Raw genomic sequence first — 22556 nt, 5'->3', positions numbered from 1 at the left:
GGCCAACGCAGAAGCAAAGGGGCTGGTCAGAGGGTTTTGTCGTCAATGGATGCATCTGGCATCCTATCCTTTCTCTCCCTCGGCCTTCCCCTCCGCCTCCTCTCCCTGCTGCCTGTCCCCTCCTGTTCTGTCTCACAGCCAACCAAGCTCAGGCAGGAATGTTTGGCTGCCTCCCTGCTTACTCTATCTCTGAGCCATGACAGTGAAGATCATGTGAATGAGAAGTAGAAACGCCCTGGGGATATTTCGAGGACTGCAAAACCTGGAAGAAACCACATGGAGAGTTTGTCTCTAGCAGGGCTGGGTTTGAGTTGGTGGGGGTGGGTAGGAGGATGGGTGGAGTGGTATTGTAGTTTGCAAAGCGAGAACTATGCAAGACGCATGCCAGTCTTATGAATGGATCTGAATCCATTTCCCTTTCCTTAGGTCTTGCCTTCTCTGTGCTTGGCTTCTGAGGAGCCCTGGGATGCTGTGGTTCAGGAGAGGTGCAGAAGTCAATCGTTTTCAACAAAACAGTTAATTTTTAGCAGAGGTGTTTGAATAGGGGGAAATGGACCATGTCAAAATCTAAAGTAATTAATCACAACAACAAGCATTCTAAATTATTTGCATTAAATATCATCACTATCAAATCCCAACTGTGTTGTTTTGTGCTGGAAAAACACATACTAGTGAGCTTATCTCCTAAATAGACAGGGCAGAAAAAAGATCTGAGAAAGGAAGCCCAATAATCCTCATTTGACAGAGGTGGAACTAAGCAATTAAGCAACTTGCCCAAGGCAGAACAGAAAGTCTGTGGCAAAGCTGGACATTAAAGTCAGGTCTCCTGAGTCCCAGACTTAACTACCAGACCATCCTTCCATTCAATGGTAGACAATCCTTCCACTCAATGGTTTTATGTGCTGCCAACAATCTGATCAGCACTGTCAGGCATAAAATATAGAGGCAATCTCTACTTTGAAGATGTTATAGCTTAAATAAAACAACAGAGAGAACATACTGCAACATTTCTCTTGATGACTCACTTCTTGGAAGCATCACAGAAATATCTTTAGGTGGCATATGAATAGACAGAGATGATAATAGAGATGTGAATGGGTAACCAGTTAACTGGTTACCTAATAAGCATTACCCTTACAGGTAATCACTTGGCTCCCAGCCCAATGGGGCTGCTGGTTAACAGCCTTGCCAGCCTGGAGCAACCTCCCTGCAAGTAGGATCCCAGTGAACATTTAACTGATCAAACGGGATTTTATATCCCCAGAAGATAATGGTTTAGTGCAGCAGAGCAGGGAAAACATCCTAATCAGAAAGGGCGTAGAAGATGAGATTGAGCCAGCTGTATGTACAGTAGAGTGGATGAATAAGACAAAGGCTAGGTCTACACTGCAATGGTAAGTCGGAAAAAGAAATGCAATTTGCGGTACGCAAATATCTTTTTCCGCTTTACTGTGGAAAGAGGCTTTTCCAAAATTGGGCGCATCTACACCGTGCCATATTTTGGAAAGAAGTGCTCTTTCGACCAGGGCCATAACAAGGGTGAGGCGAGTGAGGCACTTGCCTCGGGCACATAGCTGAGGGGGTGCAGAAAAAATAATATAGAAAACTAATTATTTTAAGACAGCTATTTATTTTAAGACAGCGCCGCTTCCCTCTCCCACCCATTAGCGTCGGCTGGCCCTCAGTTTACATGTCAGGCTGCACGTTGCCGCTCCACTATCCAACAGTCACCAGCTCTGGCAGCCCCCCAGCATGTCAGCTGCTTCCAAGGGGTGCAGGAGGCTGGTCACCGGCTCAGCCGCATCAAGCACCGCCTTAAGGTGCCTTAGCGCAGTTCCCAGGTGTGGGGCTCAGGGCCGAGGGAGAAGGGGCTCAGATTGCCCTGCACAGGGGCACAGGTGCAGGGCATGAGGTGGGGGTGTCAGGCTGGGAGCCAGGACTCCTGGGTCTTGTCTGACCTCTGCCAGGGCAGTGGCTCTAGGTTTTAGGGGTATGTGATTAGAGCTGGGGGTCTGGGAGCTATGATCCCTGGGTTCTGTGGGTCGGGGTCCAGGCCCTTAGCCTGTTGGAGTCATGGTTTCCCCTCCAAAAACTGGAACCCATGCTGCTGAGCTGCCTGTGCCAAGTGCTTTGAATGTGCTATACAAACCAAGGGGAGAAGGCAGTAACTGTGGCTTCTTATAAAAGAAGTTTTAGTAAACTACAATTAATTAAGAACTACCTTCAAGCATTCACGGGTCAGGAGAGATTATCAAATATGCCCATCTTATCAATAGAACATGAGGTAGCAAATAATATTAATTTCAACGCAATTATTGATGAGTTTGCCTCATTAGGAGCGCGCAAACAAATACCTAATAGTACCTGATATGGTGATATTTTTAATTATATGTATATATGTTTTAATTGATTGCTTATGCTGATCTCATAACTATAATAAATAAACGTGTTATTGTTATTGTTTTGTTATTTATGTATTTTCCCTTTTTCTATAAAATAACTACTATATATATATATATATATACACACGAGGGGGTGCGATTTTCTATTCTTGCCTCAGGTGCAAAATTAGCTAGTTACAGCACTGCTTTTGACACATCCCTTCTTCCTCTAAAATGAGGTTTACAGGGATGGTGAAAGTGTGTGTCCACTTTTTAGAAAATATTTCCGAAGATGCAGCATTGTTTTTCCAGGATAGCTCTGGTGTCCCGGAAAAGCAGTGCAGTCTAGATGTAGCCATAAAGGCTGGCATCATTAGGGGGGACGAGAGGGTAAGTTGTGATGTGGTAAAAAAAGCAGGTCAGAGAGAAGTGTCACTATGCAGAGCATACAACCCAAAAGTGAAGGCAAGATGATAAAACTTGTGGTGAAAACAAAGTGGGGAGGGGATCTAGAAGGGTTCAAAGAAACTGAATTATTTCATTTTCTAGCACTCATATGACTGTGTTTCAGTTTTTAACATTGTAGGGATAAGTTTAAATGTATAAAAGAAAAGTCTTGAAAAGAAAAAACATACACAAACATTTACATATACATAAGTCAATGAGTTGTATAAACACACTTGATATATGTTACATGTATGTGAAAATATCAAGGGCTAATGCTAGCATAACTCCATGGAGTTAAACTAGCCACAAATTTGGCCTCAAATATTTTTATCCACATTCGACATTTCTAATTCCCTGTTCCAATATTTACTTTAAGTTCAAGTGCTATAGTGCTTGAGAATGGGTGAAATTCACCACCATGCAAAGGGACCAGGCACGATGCTTATGTACCCCACCTAAGTTCCCAGACCTCAAAATAGGATTAAAGTGGGACTTAAAAATAAGATTCTTGTTGACCCCACTACATGAACATGAAATTCATACACTCTGCAATTACTATCTTATCAACAACCAAAAACAAGTGTTCTTTATTAAAGCCTTAATTTTAACATCAACATGACTGAAACATCAAGATGGGGATGCATTAGAGGACTCAGCACAGTCCTCCACATGCTAACAATGATTCCCTTATATTTTATTGTATTTTATTTTTATTTATTAACAGATCCATTATTTTGTAATAACAATCTTATAAATCTTATTCTATAACATTAATAGAAATACACTTTGTATATTAACAAGCAATTATAAATTGGCCTATGGATGTCCCTAAAGTTGTATTCAACATATTATAGTTGACAGTTTTCTCTTTGTCTTCCTTTTCTGTCTTGTCTATTGGTAATGTTAAAGTCTTTCAGGCTTAGGTCCAAACTTTTCTTTTTCTTACATTTCGGCTATATCTACACTGGAAAGATTTGGCGACAAAAATACCGTCGACATTCAAAAGTCAACAAGAAGAAAGTCACCAAATCATGTTTATACTGCCATGCTCTGTCAACATCTCATGGCCACATTGATAGCTCCCTGGTTGACAGAAAGAGCAAAGTATGCATCTCACAATGCTCGGCGTCACTTTCAGTTGCTAGGCACTGTGGGAATGTGCAATGTAGCGCTAGACATTTTGGGAATGTCAGCCACTTCTTTGCTTTCTAGCCCTCCCAGGGCTCCTGGCTTACTTTTGTGCCCCTGGAAACTGACAGTCCTTGCTGCACACTCCAGAATCTGCTGTGAGAAATCATGGATCCCAAACTTATCTCCCCGGTTGTGTTCAATGTGCTTAGGACATCATGCATTGCAGCAGCGCTACTTATGCATTTAACATCAGAGGAAAAAGACTCAGATGCAGACAACAATGTGAGTGACAGGGACAGTAGCAAAGTGGCATTGTATTGGGCTGTCACAGAGCAGCTGTGCACAGTAGAGCATCACTTTTGGTTGTAAAGCAAAAACAGCTCTGAGTGGTAGGATCACATTGTCATGCAGGTGTGGGATGAAGAGCAGTCACTATAGAACTTTCAGATGCATAAAGCAACCTTTCCAGAGCTGTGTGCTGAGCTGGCCCCTGAACTGAAGTGCAAGGACACATGAATGAGAACTGCTCTCTTGGTAGAAAAGCATGTTGCCATTGCTTTGTGGAAGCTGGCGACTCCCAATTGCAACCACATAGTCACAAATAGGATGCTAGGAATTATTAGGAAAGGGATAGAAAATAAGACCCAGAATATCTTACTGCCCCTGTATAAAACTATGGTACGCCCACATCTTGAATACTGTGTACAGATTTGGTCTCCTCACCTCAAAAAAGATATTTTGGCCTTGGAAAGGGTTCAGAAAAGGGCAACTAAAATGATTAGAGGTTTGGAACGGGTCCCATACGAGGAGAGGTTAAAGCGACTGGGACTTTTCAGTTTAGAAAAGAGGAGACTGAGGGGGGATATGATAGAGGTCTATAAAATCATGAGTGGTGTGGAGAGGGCCGATAAAGAAAAGTTATTTATTAGTTCCCTAAATAGAAGAACTAGAGGACACCAAATGAAATTAATGGGGAGCAGGTTTAAAACTAATAAAAGAAAGTTCTTCTTCACACAGCGTGTAGTCAACCTGTGGAACTCCTTGCCAGAGGAGGCTGTGAAGGCTAGGACTATAATAGAGTTTAAAGAGAAGCTAGATAATTTCCTGGAGGTTAGGTCCATACAAGGCTATTAGCCAGGGGGGAGTCCTTGGCCTCTGTTTGTCAGAGGCTGGAGAGGGATGGCAGGAGACAAATCGCTTGATCATTGTCTTCGGTCCACCCTCTCTGGGGCACCTGGTGCTGGCCACTGTCGGTAGACAGGACACTGGGCTAGATGGACCTTTGGTCTGACCCAGTATGGCCGTTCTTATGTTCTTATGTTCTAGCTAGGAGATAAGTGATCCATTCTTTATGGCTTTTATAAGATGTAGGGTTTTCAGGACAATTTAATAAGAACACTAAGGGATTTTCTTACAGCTAGCCCCGTTATCTGTTGTACAGCTTTCCAAAGTGTTTTAATTTTGGAGCACATCTAACATACCTGGATAAATCCTCCCTATTTCATTAAATGCTCGTCAGAATTTGTCTGTGTACATAAATTCATTTAATTTTATGGTGAGTTAAATACCATTGATAAGGATTTTAAATGCAAGTTTTGTTTAATGTACTGAAGTGTAGAGACCATAGCTCCATATATTCTCCCATTCCTCAGTTTTGGTGTCTATGCTACATCAACCTTCCAACTTTTCATGAACATAATTATTTCCTCTAAGTAACAGCTAGAGATTACTATGAATAGAACAGGAAGTAAGCTTGTATGTTGAATTGTTAGAATGAGTCATGTTTTCAAATTCCATCAATTTTCTACTTGGGTTTGCCTTGACGGGGGGAGGTTGAAAAACGACTGTTGCAGAGATTGATACAATCAAATTTTGGTGTCTTTTTCAAGTTGTATTTCATTTAGTACTCTAAGGCTACGTCTACACTGGCCCCTGTTCCGGAAGGGGCATGTTAATTTCAGCGATCGCAATAGGGAAATCCGCGGGGGATTTAAATATCCCCCGCGGCATTTAAATAAAAATGTCCGCCGCTTTTTTCCAGCTTTTAGAAAAGCCGGAAAAGAACGTCTACACTGGCCCCGATCCTCCGGAAAAAGCGCCCTTTTCCGGAGGATCTTATTCCTACTTTAAAGTTTACAGAATAAGATCCTCCGGAAAAGGGCGCTTTTTCCGGAGGATCGGGGCCAGTGTAGACGCTCTTTTCCGGCTTTTCTAAAAACTGGAAAAAAGCGGCGGACATTTTTATTTAAATGCCGCGGGGGATATTTAAATCCCCCGCGGATTTCCCTATTGCGATCGCTGAAATTAACATGCCCCTTCCGGAAAAGGGGCCAGTGTAGACATAGCCTATGGCTATGTCTAGACTGGCATGATTTTCCGCAAATGCTTTTAACTGAAAAGTTTTCCGTTAAAAGCATTTGCGGAAAAGAGCATCTAGATTGGCACGGACACTTTTCCGCAAAAGCAGTTTTTGCGGAAAAGCGTCCGTGCCAATCTAGACGTGCTTTTCCTCAAAAAAGCCCCGATCGCCATTTTCGTGATTGGGGCTTTTTTGCGCAAAACAAATCTGAGCTGTCTACACTGGCCCTTTTGTGCAAAAGTTTTGCGCAAAAGGGACTTTTGCCCGAATGGGAACAGCATAGTATTTCCGCAAGAAGCACTGATTTCAGACAGTAGGAAGTCAGTGTTCTTGCGGAAATTCAAGCGGCCAGTGTAGACAGCTGGCAAGTTTTTCCGCAAAAGCAGCTGATTTTGCGGAAAAACTTTCCAGTCTAGATGCAGCCTAAATGTTTTATATCTAAACAGGTGTCTGAATTTTGATATACCTATAAATGTCAACATTTCCCAGGCTTTTATTGGGGTTAAATTCTATAGTCTATATTATCTACTATGGCATTAGAGGTGATTAGTATGGATTTTAAATAAGCTATTCCACGTTTCTATTGTTGTTTTAATGGTCATATGTTGATTCTTGCCTATAGATAACTTTATATAAAGAATCATACACAGTTAGATTCCTCTATAGTCATAGAACTGTAGGACTGGAAGGGACCTTGAGAGGTCATCTAATTCAGTTGCCTGCACTCCAGGAAGGACTATATAATACAGGGGTGGGCAATAATTTTTGCAGGGGAGCCACTTAGGGTACGTCTCAGGGAAGTATCCAGCCACAGTGGGTCACAGGACATAGGACAGGGGCCTGGAGCAGCTTGGGTCGCCCAGGGCCCCCACCCACACACCCACTGCCTACCCGTGGCAGCACTGTCTGCAGGATTGATTGTTGTGTCACTTGTGCATACGTGCCCAAGTGCTAGGTATGACACTTGCGGTGGTCTGTGTGGTGTTGTGTGTGCACCCTTGTGACCAGCTTGCTTCCTGCAGTTCCTGGCGGGAGGAGGACATGTGGGGGGGTCCTTCCTGGGGTCAGACATGTGTGGGGCCCTCTCCAAGCTGTGAGCAGTTGCCCATGTGTGCCCTGGGAATGACCATGCTTGCACATGCACAGAGAAGTGAAAGCTGTCCAGGAAGAGCATGATATGTGCAGATTGCCCTGCATCCCCTGTGCTCCCACCTCCCCTGTTCTGCGTGTGTGACCCTGACTGCACTCACCTGGTGTTCCCTCACCAGCATCAGAGGATGCCTGCGAGGCCTCCTGGGTCTCAGGACCGGCTCCAGGGTCAGGGTGACCAGACTGCGGTTGGGGTCCTCCTCCTCTTCAACCTGCAGCTGTTCCTCTGGGTTGTCCTCAGCCCCCTCCTGGCAACATTGCATCAGTGTCTGCAACTCTGTCTACAAGAACGAGGGCAGAGAGGGGTTCCCCAACACCCAGGATTCTGTCCAGCTCCTGGAAGTACACACAGTGGTGAGGCGCTTCCCCCGAGGTGGAGCTGGGCTCGTGGGCCCTGGCATATCCCTGCCTGAGTTCTTTAACCTTGGCCAGAACCTGGTCCAAGGTTCTGGGGTGGTGTCCTTTTTTGGCCAGCCCCTTGGCCATGTGGCCGTAAACGTCTGCATTCTGGCATCGGGAATGCAGAGCCTGGAGCGATTCCTCCTCTCCCCATAGTTCCAAAAGGGTCAGGACCTCTGGCCCTGACCAGACTAGAGCTCGCCTCTTGGTGCCCCTGGAAGGCTCGTGAGATGGTTCTCTGGAATGTTCTTGGAGGTCTCGGGGGTCTTCTGCTTGTGCCATGCTTCCTTGGCAGAGAGGCAGGGAGAGCCGTGTGGTCAGAGGCTTCCTCTGGCTGCCTTCCTGCCACAATGGCTGCCATGGGTGCCTCTACCTTTAAAACATGGCTACCGTCAGGAACAATAGAGGTTTTTCCTGCAGATGGACTGTCCATCAGGGCTTTTCCCTGGAGGTCTGTTAAAAAAACAAAAACAAAAAAAAACAAAAAAATGTGTCCACACACGCCTTTTTTCTACAGATCTCTGTTGAAAACAGCATTATTCCTCGTAAAATGAGGTTTACTGCTGTCAACAAAACTGCCACGTTCTTTCGATTTACTTTCAAAAGAACACGGCAGTAGTGTAGACACGGGTAAAATGTTTTTGAAAAAAGGCAACTTTTTTTGAAAAAACTGTAGTCTATACACACCCTTAGTGAATTTTGCTATATGGTCATGGGCTGGCTCCACACACTCCCAGAAAGGTCTGGGGAAGAAGGGGGCGGGGCCTTGCCTATCCCTGGAGTTGTCTAGGGCTGGAGGTTTTGACTTAATAACACAGAAAAGGGCTTGTAGCGCCCCGGGACCCCATTGCCGTTGCCAGGGGGTTGCTACAGTTATTTAAAGGGCTCATGGCTCCGGCCCATACCAGAGTAATGGTGCAACTAGGAGCCATGAGTCATTTAAATAGGATTCTGATGCCTGAACCACTGCCTGGAAATTTGGTGGCACAAGTAGCAGGATATAAATAGAAAAAGTCCAGATGTGGTCCACAGGCTGGATCAAAGTGTTAGGGGGGCCAGATCTGCCCAGGCTGCATCTTGCCCAATCCTGATGTAATAACTAGATTATTCCTGACAAATGTTTGTCTGATCTTAAAAATCTCCAATGATGGAGTTTCCTGAACTTCCCTGAAGAATTTGTTCCTGTGTTTATCTATCCTGACAGAAAGTTTTTCCTAATGTTCAACCTAAACCGCCCTTGCTGCATTTTAAGCCCAATTGAATCTCTGCTTTTCAGAGTTTAAAGAGAACAATTTTCATTGTCTTCCTTTATGATCTTAAAAATTGTTATCATGCCCTCCTTAGTCTATTCTTCTCCAGACTAAACAAACCCAGTTCTTTCAATCTTCCCTCATACATCAAGTTTTCTAGACCTTTAATCATTTTTATTACTCTCCCCTGACCTTTCTCCAATTTATCTACATTTTTCCTGAAATGTGGTTCCCAGAACTGGACACAATACTACAGCTAAGACTTTATCAGGGTGAAATAGAAGGGAAGAATTACTTCTCGTGTCTTGCTTACAACATTCCTGGTAATACATCCCAGAATGATATTTGCTATTTTTGCAACAGTGTTACACTGTTGACTCATATTTAGCTTGTGATCCACTGTAACTCTTAGATTCATTTCCACACTACTCCCTCCTAGACAGTCATTTCCCTTTTTCTATGTATGCAATTAATTGTCCCTTCCTAAATGGAGTACTTTGCATTTATCCTTATTGAATTTCATCCCATTTAGTTCACACCATTTCTCCAGTTTGTCCTGATCATTTTGAATTTTAATCCTATCCTTCAAAGCACAATTGCACACAAACACTATAATACTATTAGCAATTGCACACTTTCTATAAATATATGCTGACATCAGGTGAAATTCACCCTTGTGTAGAAAGCCAGACTTATGCCATAGGCCTTGTGCTGGCCCTCTGCGTGGTGACAATTTCATGCTTGTTTTACTGTATTAGACCTGAAATCTTCTGTTCTCATTTAAATAAAACTCCCACTGAAATCAATAGGTGTTTTTCCTGACTGTAAGACTGGACTTTTGATTCTTCTTAAAGATAAAGAGACAGATCCACCACTGCAATAAACCTGTTCAACTACACTGAAATTCATAGTGACTTGGGCTGATTGAGAGCATGTGCTTTTAGTCAAACTGCAGAAACCATCACAGGTTGATGCATAAGAACATACAAATGACAATACAGGGTCAGACCAAAGGTCCAACTATCCCGGTATCCTGTCTTCTGACAGTGGTCAATGCCAGGTGCCCCAGAGGGGGTTAACAGAACAGGTAACCATCAAGTGATCCCTCCCCTGTCACCCATTTCCAGCCTCTGACAGAGGCTTAGCTCAGCATTCCTACCCATCCCGACTAATAAATATTGATGGACCTAACCTCCATAAATGTATCTAGTTCTTTTTTGAGCCTTGTTAAAGGTTCTGATTTTCACAACATCCTGGTCCTAATCTTCACAACAACCTTTGGCAAGGAGTTCCACAGTTGACTGCACTGCACTGCCCATTCCATGTGAACAGAATACAATGTGAAGTAAAGAGTCATGTGAAATGTTGTATTCATGCAAGTACTGTTCCACTGATCATGGGTCAGTTATATTTCCCTAGCATCTCTATAGCACAATGGGGAATGACAAGAAAATACATAATAGTGATGATCACTGCATGTGAGTCTTGATACTGAATAATATTTAACTGAAAGATTATTGGTTTTGCCATTTTCTCACCGCCTTTCTTTGAAGATTTTCTTCAGTAAATGTTCTTGTTCCACACCCCTTTCCTTCTTGGAGTAGACAACAAGCTTTGGTGATAATTTTGGTATAAATGCCTACACAGAAGCACAGATAATAGAGTCACATACAGTGGCAAGGTTCTTGCCCTGGGACCCCTTCTTGGGTCACAAATCAGTCAGAGATCCTTTCTGATGCAGTCACCTGTGCCTTTTATTGTCAGTGCCAATTTCCCACCGCCTTCTTTTTACAGAGGTTTTGCTTACACCAAACTCAGCCAACCTCTCCTTCTGGCTTGGAAGGCACACACTCAGCCACACCCTGGCTCCTCCCCTTTCACATTCCCTCTGGCTGCCTTATATTGCCCTCTGGTTAATGAGGCCCACAGCAGCTTCCATTAGCCCTTCAGGCCTGGACTTGCTCAGCTGGCTGTAACTGGCCTTTTCAGCCAGGCTGTAGAGGCAGAGCTCTGGCTTAGCCAGCAGTCTGTCACAATAGTCTAAGGCTACGTCTACATTGGCAAGATTTTGCTCAAATACTTTTAACGCAAGAGTTTTTGCGTTCAAGTATTTGCGCAAGAGAGCATCTACACTGGCATGTGCTTTTGCACAAGAGATGTGCTTTTGCGCAAAAGCATCCGTGCCAGTGTAGATGCTTTGTTGCGCAAGAAAGCTCCGATGGCCATTTTAGCCAAGAAATTCATGTTGCCTGTCTACACTGGCCTCCTGTGCAAGAACAGTTGTGCAAGAGGGCATATTCCTGAGCAGGAGCATCATAGTTCTTGCACAAGAAGCCCTGATTTCATACATTAGAACGTCAGTGTTCTTGCGCAAGAACTCCCCACCAGTGTAGACAGGCAGCAAGTTTTTGCACAAAAGCGACTGCTTTTGCGCAAAATCTTGCCAATGTAGACACAGCCTAAAAGTTAATCTGTGATCTAAGTTTCCTCACTAGTAATGTATCACAGAATCATTCGAAGTAGAGATTTAAACTTTCTTTGAAAGGATCTGTGAGCTTTTCAGGTCCCTTTCCTGCAGTCAGTGCTTAATTAATAATGAAAGAGGTGCCAGGGATCAAGCACATTTTTTACATTCATAACTGATGCCGTGAGCCCTGAGGTACAGAAGCTATGAATTACCAAGAGCCCCAGCAAGATTTAAGCACTGCCTGAAGTCAGGAGTTGTCCTTACAGTGTGATTTTTTTGGCCATGTCCACATATGGCTGGACATGTAAGTTTGTACACGCAGGAGAGCCAACAGCCACACCGGGCCCCTGGGCAAGGTGGGGCCAATTCTGCACTAGCAGAAGGGGCAAGGCCTCAGGGAGAAAGGGTAGGGCTGTGGCAGCCAGATCTCCGTGCTACCTGCACTGCAGCATGCTGCCCCCAACTTAGAGCCACCTGGAGCCTCCTTGTATTGCATCCCGGTGACAATTTAAAGGGCACCTCTGCTGCTGCAGTAGCTGTGGCAGTGGTCGGAGCACCAGAACTTTTAGAATCTCCAGGCCCTGGGGCAGATGCCCAAATTACTCCCCCTGTTCCCTGTGTCAGCATGCCTGCGTACATGAACTGCTTTTTTCCCTTTATTTCAACAGGTTTACCAAACCTGTGCATTACAATCACCAACTTTCCAGGTTTGGAGGGACTGAGAGAGTAACAGAAAGGTCACTGTTGAGCAAGTTTCCTTAGATTCCTCGTTCTGATCTACTCAGCCAAGTTTTGCCAGCATTGCTCTGTTGGCTAAGATGGTAAACAAAAAGAATCTCACATCTCCTAGCCAACTGAGCTCCTCAGGTAAATCCCTGGTATAGGTGCGACTATCTTGACATAAAGATGCTTCCATGCTAATGCATTTTGGAGAGATAATATAAGCCTTGTTCTTCAGGCTTCCTCTGAGTAGGGTGACCAGATTTCCCGATGCTGAATATGGGACACATGGTAAAATTATTCATATTCAAGTAAGTTCAATGGCAATCAATCAGAACTCTGCAGTACAAATGTTCAAATTAGCATCAAGTTGACTAAGCCCCTGTTGAAAAGAAACACTGCATAGCTGGAGACTTCTTGTTTACCTTCTTTAAGGTTTGCATGGGGAGAGGTGACACACACACATTTCCTATGCCTCTCTCACATGGGGATGAGGGGGCGACTAACCAACCCAATCCTCCCTGCCCAGTGCTCTCTACCCTCCATGCCCGGCTTCTCTTGGTGTCTGGCACCACCCACATCTTCTTGAGGCAACATGTGGGGGGCATGGAGGATCACAAGCCTCCCTTCCCCAGATTTCAGTCAGAGTTCACACCAGAGCGATGCTAGCCGCAGTCTTTCAGCAATATATGCTAGGGATGGGACTGGAGCTGCTTCCAGCCACAGAGGGATAGGGCTACCGAGATAACCCAGCCACTGCCGGTCCCTTGGGCTGTGTCCAGACTCAGGGTTTTTTTCGAAAAAAGTAGCCTTTTTTCAAAAAAACTTCACCTGCATCTAGACTGCAGCCGCATTCTTTCAAAATTAAATCAAAAGAACGCGGCTTTTCTTTCGACAGCAATAAACCTAATTCCATGAGGAAGAACGCCTTTTTTCCAAAGTGCTCTTTCGAAAAAAGGCATTCTTGAAAGCAAACAGGGCTTTTTAGAAAGAGAGCATCCAGACTCACTTGCTGCTTTCTTTCAAAAAAGCGGCTTGCTTTTTCGAAAGTTCCGCGTGCAGTCTAGACGCTCTCTTTCGAAAGAGGCTTGCAGTCTAGACATAGCCTTGGTGAAAGCACTAGCAGGACACAATTAAGCCCTAAGGATGCATTGTGCTCCAGGGCTCAGAGAATCTACCTACAGCGGCTTCAGTGAACCCGGCCAGAGCGGTGGCTCAGCAGGGGAAGATGTCTAAGGGAACAGAGTAGTCCTGGGTACCCTGGGGGCAGAACCTAGGACAGGGGCAGTATGTGAAGAGGGTGCTATGCCCTTGCCCTAGGTCCTGCCCCCCAGGTATGTGGGGCTGCTCGTTCCCCTAGCATGCTCACCCACTGAGCCACCTCTCTGGCACCTTTTGCTGAAGCTGCTGTAGACCCTGCAGGGTCTGGTCACAAACAGGCAAGAAATAGCTTCCTCCCCACCACTGCAGAGCTTAGCTGGCGGGTAGAGAAGCATCCCCAGGTCAGGACCGTGTGGGGCTTTGGCACATACAGGGCTTGGCTCCTCCTGGCCAGTACTGTGGGCTGTAGGGTCTGGAACTTTTCCTGGGTGCCAGCCCAGCTAGAGGCAGTGGGAGAAGGAAGGAGCCTGCCAGCCAGGCTGTTAGTGAGCTGAATGATCTGACCAGGAGCTGGTTCTCCACCCTGGCTATGTCTAGACTACGCTGAAGTGTCGAAAGAGGAGCTTTTGAAAGTGAAAGTAGTCAGGATGCAATTTTTCTGGCAACCCCCTCCCCCTTTTTCAAAAAGCCTCGTAAACTTCATTTTTTGAGGAAGAGCGGCTTTTTCGAAAAAAGGGAGGGGATTGCCGGAAAAAAACGCATCCTGACTACTTTCACTTTCGAAAGCTCTGCTTTCGAAAGTGAGATCGGAAGAAGATATGCAAATTCCCATGGAATTTGCATATCCCTTTTAGACACTCCAGCGTAGTCTAGACAAGCCCCCCGTGCTGGGAGCCAGTCACACTCTGCTGGGGGGATATGGAGGTGCAGCAGAGCAAGGGCAGGGTGAATGGGCACAGCAGGGAGAGGTCAGCGAGAGGGGAAGCATGTAAAGGGTCGATGGGTGGGAAGTCCATAACTGGCCATCACCAGCCTACAATCACCCACCACCACAGCAAGCAACCAGCGCTGGTGGGAAATGGAGGATGCGGGAGGGAAGAGTCCACTGACCAAGAGCCAGCACACAGCAGGGACTGTACTCATAGACCAGCAGTGGGAGCAGCCAGCCCCATGTGCTGCAGCTTTTCCCAGCCCCCAGCTTTGCAGTTCCATGCCCATCATCAGCCACTGGATCCCCCCACTCAACACTGGTAGGTGGGCATCTGGCAAGCAAGAATCCAGCCAGCAGTAGGGCCCACCAATACTAATGGGAGGGAAGAGACAGAAAATATGGGACAATTGACCCATTTTTTTAAAAAAAAGTTGGGACACCTGCAGCAGGGCTTGAATAGAAGAATGTCCCTTTAAAAATGAGACATCTGGTCACCTGAGTCTAAACTAAGAGGCTTTGACAGTCAACGTTCTATAGCACATACAAACTCTAGAGAAGTGGTCTCCAACCTTTTTACACCGAAGATCACTTTTTAAGTCTCAGAACAGGCGAAGATCTACTGCCCCGCCCCTTCCTTGAAGCCCCGCCTACATTACATGAGGAAATCTAATGTAAATGCACTGCACAGGTGGGTAGTTCAGAGAGGGCTCAAGAGCTACTCTTAGAGCCCCTGAGATCTACTGGTAGCTCGCGATCTACTGGTTGGTGACCACGGCTCTAGAGATTACGCCTTTTGATTCTGCCACATTCCCGCCCCAAATGGTTTCCACTTGTCAGTGCAGCAAACTCGTAAAAAGCAGTTGAAGCAAATGGCCATTTAGCAAAACAAAGGATTAGGATAGACCCATCACCCACACATTTACAGGTGATTTATGAATTATAGCCACTTTTTCCATGCCAGAAGCACAAAACAATCAAGCTGAAAAACATTGACATTGACATTTTATTTGGGACTTTTGTAACTTCAGAGTTCCCAAATCAATGCTTTCTATGGTCTGCAAAATAAATAGGTCTCCCTATTGACGTCTCTCACTTGTTTTAGCACCAAGACATTTTTTTTTAAATCCTGGAACCTAGCTATAAAGTGAACAAATAATGGAAAACTGTTAAGCCCTCCAGCACAGCAGCGATGTTGTGATCACATTAATTTGTAGTCCTTGAACATTAGCAGATAAGAACTGCAAGTCCTCTTAGTGTTACAGTAATATTGACACAAAGAATATGTTTATCCTCTGCTGCAGTAGAGCAGTATGAGGTGGAAACGGCAACAGTAACCTCAGGGCCAAATTTCTGTGGCCTCACAAGGGCATTGGTGCTGCAGAGGCAGCATTACATTATTTTATATTTCTGGTTTGGAAATGTTGCCTTTTGGAGCCTGAGTCACAGGCCCAGGGGAGAGACACAAAGGAAGAAGCCCATTCCAGCTTGTTATCTGGGGCCTTCTGGAAAATCAAAGAGGCTTGGTATCTGGGCACAGGTGCTTAATTTCTCAAATATTTGATGCTCAGAAAGACAATCTGAGCAAAATTTTTACATGCCATTTTTCCTGGGTGCACATTAGGCACAGTTTTGCCCTCATATTTGCATGCACAAAACCCTCCTTCGTTGCAATGCAAGTTCCCCAGGTGTATCGGAGAGCAAAATTGAGGCCATTCAAATTATGAATGGTCAGTGGCTCCTTTCGCTCTTCTCAGTGAGATGGATCCATTTCTAAAGCAATGGTGGAAATGCTCTGACATTGGTTTTGTTGAGTTGAAATGGAAGTGATGTCAAACTGAGCCTGACCTCTTTGAATCTTTGACGGCCAAACAGCACTAGAACCATTTCTCCATGTAACTGGCAAGGCCCTATGTGAGAGGGAACAAAAGCAAAATTAAGAGTTAATAGACCAGCCCAGGTCAGAATTCTCCTTTGTGAAAATGAGCTCAGAGGTGGGTGTAAGAGCTGCAAGCACTGTAAGGGGATTTTTATACAATGCCCACAACAACTCTATTGCACTTAGGAAAGCTGTGCAGACTAGAAGATGGTGAAAGGAATAAACTCACTGGAGATAGCTGACTCCTGTTCAGTAATGAGTCTGTGATAAACTGTGCTTCCCTGCCCTCTTCTGGACAGAATGTACCCGACCAGGTCATGAGGATTTAGGATCCCTTTGGAAGAGGTGGGGGAATGAATCCTTTTTGCAAACCGGGAAGAGGCTTGGGGATTTGGAAACAAAGTTTACTGGACTGAACAGCCATGCCTGCATTGCACCCAGCCTGCATTGCTGACACCAGCTTGGTATAAACTGGGAAACTGATTTTTCTGGACTTCCCAAGAAAGTTAAAATATTGTCAAGAAAGAGCTACATGTTCTTTGTGGATTCACATTAAACTGAGGAACTGTGAGGATAACTCCTGGGATTGGCAAATGGGGTCTAAAGTGTCTCACCACACCACCAATGCAATTTCAGCCCGAGATGGAAAAAGAAAAGTTGGTAGCCTCCATCCAGTTTATGTGGCCACATCAGGTCAAACAATAACCTTGCAAGGGGCACTAATTAGCCCCATTTCAATGGAGAGGTCATCTGGAGATATGCCTTCTCCTGCTCAGGGTTAAAGCTAAAGGGTGGAGCAGGACTGAAAGCTGTGTCGACTCTCATAGGAGGGACACCTACATAGGAGAGATAGGCCTGAATTGCAATGTCCGACTTCCTCGGAATTAAGGATGTTCATATCTAAGGTTTTTGCTTCTGAGTCTGTAACAGACAGAACTTTCAGACAGACAGTCTTCAGGACTAGTAGCCCGTTGGGCAAGCAATTCATAACTTGGGGAGACTGGTTCTATACTTTATTAGGTTAATTGATTGTTATTATTGCGGCAATGCCTCTTAGAATTAAAGTGGTACATTTCATCATTACTTTTTTGAACACCATGCATGCGAAGTGACACTTGTGTTTTGTGAATAGTGTTACACTGGAACCTCTGTACTCTGGGGTGTCCCTAATTCAGGAACACACATGGTACAGACCGTGGCAGGCGAGGGCAGAAGCAGCTCTGCAGGGAACGGTAGCACAGTGACGCACTTGGGAGTAGCAAGGGGCGGTGCCTGGGAGCAGCGGAGGATGTGGCACACCAGGTATGTGACCTACCCCTCTCCCCCAGCCTGGCAAAATCTTTAATCTGGCAAACCCTGTTTCTCACCTACGTCTACACTGCAGCCTTTGTCAGCAGAGACAATGCAAATGAAGCGCTTGTTAGCATTTCTCGTGCTCTCATTTGCATAGTCTCTTCCGAACCGTTTTGTGAAAGAGGTTTTTGTGCAAAAAACCGCAGTATAGATGAGGCCATTTTGTGGAAAAAAACTCTTTTGTGCAAGAACCCTTGTTCCTCAAAAAAGCAGGTATAAAGGATCTTGCGCAAAAGGGTTTTTTGCCCCATCTACACTGCATTTTTTTGCACAAAAACCTCTTTCGCAAAACGGATCAGAAGAAACTATGCAAATGAGAGTGTGAGAAATGCTAATGAGTGCTTCATTTGCATTATCTCTGCTGACAAAGGCTGCAGTGTAGACATAGCCTCAGGGTTGCCAGATTAAAGAGGTTCAAGTGTATTGCTTTTGGTAACAGGAGCAAAAGACTACAAACCCTTAGTCTGCCTGTTGGTAGGTCACTGGAAAATCCATCGGAATGTCTAGAACAGTAAGACATGCCCAGATATCTGTGCTGCATGACACAAGTGAACTTTCAGTTTACAGCTGAAATGTTGTATGCAGTGTTGTTGTAGCCACGTTGATCCCATGATATTAGAGACACTGTGGGTGAGGCAATATCTTTCATTGGACCGATTTCTGTGTAAGCTCAAAAGCTTCTCTCTCTCACCAACAGAAGTTGGTCTAGTAACTGATATGTTGTTCAGTACCAGCAACAAGCAAGAGCCAAATCCTTTGCCTTGTGAATGGGCAGTGGGCAAGTGCTCTATCCTGGTTCTCTCCCCAACACTGTGGGTGTGTCTAGACTCATGGCTCTGTCGACGGAGCCATGTAAATTAGTTTATTCGGCATAGTCAAAGAAGCAGGGATTTAAATAATCTCTGCTTCATTCAAATAAACATGGCCGCTGCACTGTGCCGATGATCAGCTGATCTGACACAGCGCGGCAGTCTAGACGTGGATCTGTCGGCTGGGGAAGCCTTTGCCGACTGATCCCTTATGCCTCATGACCATGTTTATTTTAATGAAGCAGGGATTATTTAAATTCCCGCTTCTTTGACTATGCTGAATAAACTAATTTACATGGCTCTGTCGATGGAGCCATGTAGTCTAGACACACCCTGTGTGAAGAGGTAGCACTCGGAGATTGAATGCATGGCTTGTGAAACATCAGCTTGCAGATTCATTGGCCAACCACCCTACTGCAAGAAGGTAGAACAGGAGCCATGGACATGACTGGATACTGCAATGAAAGACACTAAGAAGTTCTGCTGGTTCTCCCCAACTTCAGAGGAGAGGTTCATTGTTTCTCCAAGCCAAGCACAAATCCTATTGACTAAGCTCTGTGCAGGGGTCAGAATTTGTTGAGACAGCTCTATTCCTGTTGCTCACCAACTGCTGGAAAGTTAAGAGTCACACGTTTGATTGAGTACCAAGTGACTACATCATAACGGACATACTGGGTCAGACCAAGTGTCCATCTAGCCCAGTATCCTGTCTTCTGACAGTGGCCAATGCCAAGTGTCCCAGTGGGAATGAACAGAACAGGGAATCACCAAGTGATCCATCCCCTGTTGCCCATTCTCAGCTTCTGACAAACAGGTTAGGGACATCATTCCTGCCCATCCTGATTAATAGCTATTGATTGACCTATCCTCCATAAACGTATCTAGTTCTTTTTTGAACCCTGTTAAAGACCCAGCCTTCACAACATTCTCGGGCAAAGAGTTCCACAGGTTGACTGTGTGTTGTGTGAAGAAATATTTCCCTTTGTTTGTTTTAAACCTATTACCTATTAATGTCATTTGGTGTGCACTAGTTCTTGTGTTATGTGAACAAGCAAATAGCCTTTCCTTATTTACTTTTTCCACATCGGTCATAATTTTATTGACCTCTATCATATCTCCCCTGAGTATCTTCTTTTCTAACTGAAAAGTCCAAATCTTATTAATCTCTCCTCCTATGGCAGCTGTTCCATATCTCTAATCATTTTCATTGCCCTTTTATTGACTTATTTCCATGGCAGGTTACCAGCTCTCCACCCGGCTGATGATAACACCATTAAATGGCTTTGCAAATTGCACATATGCCTGTGATGGCCAACTCCTTCCTTCATGGATTTCCCAAGAAAGCAAGAGCTGCTTTTCTGGCTGGTAGTTCTTTGTGGATTTGCATTTGGACCAGAAAATGTTTTTATCATCTTATTAGAGCAACAATAGTGAACATAGCCTTTGAAAAGGAAAGAAGAATCCTGGTTCCTTGTTGGGGTTAAAAAACGATGTTTCTGCTCATCACAGAACTAAAATTAAATGAATGATGAGCTGTAACTCTACCAGGACTTCTGCCCTCACTTGTTTTTTAAAGTTAATTCTTCATATATATTTTTGTGCTCTGTTTTATATCTGTCCAAGTTCCTAGGGGATTAATTATGCACTCAGCAATCATTCTGAAGCCCAGTTTTAATATTTGGCAAACCCAATTCTTCCACTCTAACTTGCAAAATAATAACTTGTTTTAGAACAGCACCACTAACTGGAATTGCTGCCCAATTGTCTTCACATTGGATAGTCTTTTTTCGAGCTCCTATTGGGCGGTGTCTGTCACAGAGTGGATAGTCTCCGTAGAATATATATTTTTAAATCTCAGAAGAATTATTTTATTCAGAAATACATTGTGATGTGGCTTTGCATTTTCCCCCTCATTAGTCTTTAGGGGCAACTGACTCGATTCATAAAGTACAGATTCAGACCTGAATTCATTTCTGCTTAAAGATCAGTGGTGTTTGCTTCCAGTACTTCCAAGTTCATTATTAGACTGGCCTTGGAGTTTGAGATTCAGACCATTATTGGTTCAACTTAGAGTTTGAGAGTTATAATTAATGTCATGAACCACAAATAAATAATTTTCTTTGCTGTCCTGCCCCCATGGGCACAAATTCTACCTTTGATGGCATTCTTGTGGCATCTCTGTGGCATGATCCGCTTTTTCGAAAGAGAGCATCCAGGAAATCTGGATGCGCTCTTTCAAAAAAGCCCTGTTTGCAGTTAAGAATGCTTTTTTTTGAAAGAGCTCTTTTGAAAAAAGGCATCTTCCACCTAAAATGAGGTTTACCACTGTTGAAAAAAAACTGCCATGTTCTTTTAATTTAATTTTGAAAGAAAGCAGTGGCAGTCTAGACACAGGTGAAGTTTTTCCCAAAAAAGGCCACTTTTTTCGAAAAAACCCTGTAGTCTAGACATAGACTGAGAGCTGAATTCTCCAGGAAACATTGCTAGGGAGTAAAGTGGCTATGGAACATGGATCAGAGAACATGGCAGAGAGTGAAGTATTCTAGTTTCCATTCCCAGATTCCATTCCCTGTGATTTTGTTCTAACTTACTGTGTAACCTTGGGTAAGCCACTTCATTCTCTGTGCCTCAGTTTTGCCCATCTGTAAACTGGGTTTAATGATTACAAGGGGACAGTAAGACTTGATGGATGTTCAGTAAATGCTTTGAGATCTTTCAAGGAAAGACACTAAAGAAGATGGTAATGATAAAATATTTCTTCTGGGAGTTAAATAACAGGAAACACAGAGAAGTATATAAAATCTACTTAACATTTTCTCTTTTACATTTTTGCAGCCCAGTGCCTATGTTAAATGAGTCTATGACTCCTGGAAAGAAAATTGCTCAGAGACAGCTCTAAACTGCACACGGTTTAGGAATACTAAAATTTGGTAAAGCAGATTTTGCATCAGTCCATTATAGACAGAGCTCAGCAACAATGTTTAGACCCTGGGGCTTTGTCTACACTGCAGGATTTTTGCACAAGAAGCTTTTTGCAGAAGAGATCTTCCACAAAAACTTCTTCCGCAAAAACGCGTCCACACCTCAAAGTGCATTGCAAAAGTGATGTGCTTTTCCGCAAGACAGTGGCCACACTGCATGGATGCTCTTGTGCAAGAAAGCTCTTCACAGAATGGCCATCAGAGCACCTGTGCTTTTTCCAGTAGGGGTTTCTTGCGCAAAAACCCCTCCGGAGCGTCCACACTTGCCTTTTTGTGCAAGAACTGTAGCGCAAAAAGGAGCTATTCCTCATGGGGATAGGAATAACTCTACCAGCAAAAGCCCTCTGTTCTGTTGATTTTCTTGTGCAAAAATGCGCTTGAGGTGTGGACGCTCCGCAGATTTTTGTGCAAAAAAGGTTGTTTTTTTCGCAAAAACCTTGTAGTGTAGACATAGCCTATGTGATGTTATCTGATTAAGATATGACCATATATATTATTATTTCAATATTTTTTATATGGTTGCAACAAATCTTGTACAAAATATAGATGTAGGGTGTCTATGGAAAGGTTATGATTTTTTGAGTCTGCTACTGTATTCATGTCATTTTTGTACTTGAAGTTATGAATATTAGCTCTATACCTGTATTTCAAATGTTTGCTTCTGAGATAACTCCCACAAGGAATTTAGCCAGCACATCTCAGAGGTCATGTTCTAAATAAGTGGCTCATCAAGACACGCTTAGCTCACAATGAATCTTGGACAATGCCCAACTGCACCTAATGGACTTTCCTGTGCATGGACATGACTCCAAGCTCCACCTGGGTGTCTAGTGGGTTCTTTAGGATCAGAAGACCTATTATCTGATGAGACCAGTTTTAAAGAACTGACTTTAAATCCAGTGTTTTTTGGAGCGGTACGAAGACTGGAATGCCTCAGGAAACTGCTTTTATGACTTTTTGTTAGTCAGTATGAGACAGAAGTTTGTTTATGTGGCTTCTTTGGTATATCTTATGAAAAATAACTAGCAGTATTTTGGGGTGTATTTACCTTATTTCTCAGTAGTGTGACCTGAATTTGGTGTTCTTAGATGTGGCCCACAAAGGCACAGTTAGATCCCGATCCAACATTTCACAATTTTTGGTGAAGTTTTCAGATGTGGCATTTAGGCATGGATCTGTATTTAACTCAAAGCACTGTGTAG

At 44.1% G+C, this 22556-nt stretch overlaps 1 long non-coding RNA gene across 1 annotated transcript; it reads right to left on the bottom strand.

Annotated features, from left to right (window-relative positions):
• Nucleotides 1-6519: 6519 nt before the first annotated feature.
• Nucleotides 6520-12679, bottom strand: LOC142831011 (uncharacterized). Its single transcript, XR_012906599.1, has 3 exons — nt 12425-12679; nt 10655-10755; nt 6520-8319 (listed from the first exon to the last, which is right to left on the bottom strand). It is a non-coding gene; the product is annotated as an uncharacterized LOC142831011 (long non-coding RNA).
• Between the last annotated feature and the right edge of the window lie 9877 nt (nt 12680-22556).

This window comes from Pelodiscus sinensis, chromosome 11 (assembly GCF_049634645.1).
Source record: "Pelodiscus sinensis isolate JC-2024 chromosome 11, ASM4963464v1, whole genome shotgun sequence".
NCBI classification, from domain to species: domain Eukaryota; kingdom Metazoa; phylum Chordata; order Testudines; family Trionychidae; genus Pelodiscus; species Pelodiscus sinensis.
Note: the sequence above shows the minus strand (reverse complement) of the source record. Positions and strands in the feature narration are given on the sequence as shown.